Source organism: Abramis brama, assembly GCF_963993115.1.
Source record: "Abramis brama genome assembly, chromosome: 9".
Classification (NCBI taxonomy): domain Eukaryota; kingdom Metazoa; phylum Chordata; class Actinopteri; order Cypriniformes; family Leuciscidae; genus Abramis; species Abramis brama.
The window spans coordinates 29485886-29489787 of NC_139971.1; the positions used below are offsets into that span (position 1 = coordinate 29485886).

General features: G+C 35.2%; 1 protein-coding gene across 1 annotated transcript in view; it reads left to right on the forward strand.

Annotated features, from left to right (window-relative positions):
- Positions 1-1219: 1219 nt before the first annotated feature.
- mical3a (microtubule associated monooxygenase, calponin and LIM domain containing 3a) overlaps positions 1220-3902 on the forward strand; it is a 98082-nt gene continuing 95399 nt past the window's right edge. Inside the window, exon 1 of the mRNA XM_084124390.1 lies at positions 1220-1520. The gene's annotated coding sequence lies outside the window, so the exon portion shown is untranslated. The remainder of the gene's footprint in view (positions 1521-3902) is intronic.

Sequence of the window (3902 nt, forward strand, 5' to 3'; positions counted from 1 at the left end):
ATTTAAACATTTAAATAGTTCTGCTTTTTAATTTGTCAAAAGTTCAAAAAGTCACTGTATTGCAATCTATTTTTTTATTTGTATTTAATAATAAATGTATATTTATTAAAAATATACTATGATTCAATGACTTACAACAACAAATTATTTACAATAATTTAAATATTATGTGATTGTTTAAATAATTGTAATCATATGTGACCCTGGATCACAAAACCATTCATAAGTCGCACGGGTATATTTGTGGCAATAGCCAACAATACATTAATGTATGGGTCAAAATTTTCGATTTTTCTTTTATGCCAAAAATCATTAGGATAGTAAGTAAAGATCATGATCCATGAAGATATTTTGTAAATTTCCTACCTTAAATATATCAAAAATGTATTTTTATGAGTGGATGCAGCAAAATCGCCAACAGAAAAGGACAACTTTAAAGGCAATTTTCTCAATATTTAGATTTTTTTGCACCCTCAGATTCCAGATTTTCAAATAGTTGTATCTCGGCCAAATATTGTCATATCCTAACAAATGGAAATCAACATAAATCGATGGAAAGCTTATTTATTCAGCTTTCAGATGATGTATAAAGACTGGTTAAGACTAATAAGACTGGTTTTGTGGTCCAGGGTCACATATTAAATAAATATATTATAAATAAATTATAAGTTAAATAAATATTATGTATAAATAATATTAAAAAATATATAAGAATGCAGAGTTTTGTGTATCAGTAATGAAACTTTAAAGTTGTGAAGTTGTGCTTATTTTTTTAATAACATCAAGCAATTTTATTAGGCCTAAAAACAGGTTTCAACAATATTTAGGAGAAATATGACCTAAGACATGTTCTTGACAGTTTTGTAAGATTCACCAATATATAACTCAATCATCAGATACCACTTATGAAACACAGCTATGCAGCATATGTAGGTTACAGTATGCTGCTTTTCATAACTGTGCTGCCTACATTTGCACGCATCATATAGTATCTCACAAATCTCACACTCGGCCGCTAGCCCAGTGAATAACGCCGCTGCATCTGTCCAGTGTCTGTAGTGACTTAAAATAAGCCCTCTCGACAGGAGTGCCTGCTCATGGCCAGCGGGTCAAGCTGCCGCACTTGGGAGGGTGCAGGAATGCCTGGCCGTCTTGTTGGTGTGTTATTTTTGTATCCTGGCTCCCTGCTGCTGGTACATTTTGTACACGTAAGGCGTGCGCACACAGTAGAGTCAGCCAAACTTAACCTCAGATCCATACCCACCTCCTCAAGACGCCCATTGTGTCTTCGCAGGGAGGATTTTCTTTGTAAACCAGTGATATTGCAGGGAGGAGGGGTCATCGCCTGCTTTTTGCGTTCCCTCCTGGTCATGTGACACATTCCCCTTCCTGTAACCATGGCAACCAGCACTGGTCCAGCCTGTATCTTGCTGTTGTGAGAAGGGGAGGAAGAGGGAAAGAAAAAGAGAGGAGAGAAAGCTTAAGATAAACATACTCTTCCCAGCAGCTGAGAGATTTAAGTAAGTGTCATTGACTTGGCTTCTTTGCTTTGATTCAGTGCTTAGTGTGCATGCTGTAGAATAAATAAGAGCCATCCTTTCTGGCTGATTTGTTGTGATGGATGACATCATTACATATTCATGTAGATATGAGATGCTGCAAGTGCTAGCGTGCGATGCTAACAAAACAGGGCTGCAGATGCAAACAATCATCAGAGAGATGTTATAATCCCCATCTGGAATATTATGGGTGGATCCCTGCGAATTCGTTTTCATAACCTGGGATGGAGTCTCAGTGGGATGCGTGCTTCCCGGGCTCCCATTAGCTTTTCATATGGCTCTTCTCCTGCACGGTTTCTTCAGTTGCGATGGAGGAATCGGGCCTTGCGTTCTCCTTTTAATTAGTAAATGTGCCGACTAGAAGCTCAATTCTGGGTCACCCTGTTCTGCTGTGGAACATCCATATGTGGAATGTCCTTGTGATGGTGGAGGAGAGATACAGTGTTGTTATACTGCAGAGAGATCTGAACCTATAGTCATCATTTTATGCATGAAGAATCAGACTGTATTAGAGTTTTGTAAGATTTGAAGAAGAGAAAAGAGCAAGAGAGAGAGAGCTATAGATTATGAAACAAGAAATTATATTGTATTTAGTAACATAAAAATGTAAGGTATATTACAATAAACGAATGTTTGTGCGATCAGTGCATTAAGATTGCAACTTGCATTTGATCTTAAAATGACTTATTTGAATTTGTCCCAGATATTGACAGACAACTGGATGTTATCTTACAGAAAGTAACAGTGATTTTGAGAAAAGTTTTCTATGGAACAATTTCTGCTAACTCTTGCTAGCTGGAAACAACTTATCACAAGGTCAAAGCACAAATATGACTATTTAAATAACTATTTAAAACATTTTGTTCTGCTTTGTTTCTGATTTAAGTCATTCTATTGCAGTTTTTATTTTTTGAACATTTTTATTTAAGTAAATGCACATCTTAATTGACCTTTGTTTTTTACAAACATAGAAGAACAACAGCAAACTCGGCAGTGTCCTACACAAAAAATAAATAAGTAAATAAATACTTTTTTTTTAAATTAAGTCATAGTAAAATGTCAATCAGTGTCCAAAATAACAATTACATTTTTTCAGTTAGGTATTCCCATACCATACAATCATATTGCAGTATTTTTAACTACATTTTATTGCATTTAAAGGAAGAAAAATAAATTAAAATAAATAAATTAAAATAAAAATGCAAGCGAAATAAGCAAGAAAATCTCCCTTCACTCACATTTTATTGTGTCCAGCCAAAATAATGAATAACCGGATCCCAAAGCTCCTTAAACTGATCAACTTTCAAGTGAAGCTGGGCCGTGATTTTCTCCATACAGTATATCTCCTTCAACCCCTTCTGCCATTGTTCAAGTGTAGGGGGTTGGACCTTGAGCCAGGACTTAGTAATCATTTTTCTTGCCACTAAGAGTAATATCTGAATCGATTTAGTGTACTGTTTGTTAAGACCCTCTCTTGGGGCTACTCCTATTACGCAGTGAACAAATTCTAGTGACAGATTACATTTTAACATGACTTGAATTTCTCGCGTAACTCCCCGCCAAAAGGGTTTCAGGATGGGGCAATCCCAAAAAATATGAGTATGATCTCCAATTTGGTTACAATTTCTCCAACACAAATTCGATTTACTTTTGTCAAAACTGAATATAATTGAGGGAGTCCTAAAGAATCTCATCACGACTTTCCAACCGAATTCTTTCCACACGGGACTATTTGTGGTTTTGTGACTAATTTCACAAGCCTTAATCCATTCTTCATCCTCAATAATAATATTTGCTTCTAATTCCCATTTGCCTTTTATGTCAAAAGAATTATCTAACAATTGTGACTGTAGGAAATTATACAAATTTGAAACCATTTTTTTCTTATTTTTTTCAGTGATATTTTTGATCAAATAGGATTCCATTGAGGTAGGCAATCTTTTCAAGGATTCCCATTCCCTACTCGACCTTATATAGTCCCATATCTGCAAATATCGGAAGAAATCTTTGGAGGATAGTCCATGTTTGTCCTGTAGTTGTTTGAAGGATTTTAGGATTTCCCCATCAAACATCTGGTGTACAGTTATCAGCCCCCCCCCCCCCCCCGCCCAATTTAAAAAACCAGGATCCGTTTTACTTGGAGGGAAGTCACTCAATTTGGCTATTTGGAGTGCACGTGAAGTTGTTAAAGGGATCTATTGCAGTTTTTATTTTGTAAATTCATTTGTATAACTTAATAACTTAACAATAATTTTTGAATTATCTAATAATATATCATAATATTCCAAGTGCTAATTTATTATTGTAATACAATGTGATGTGATTGATAACAGTAACATTAAT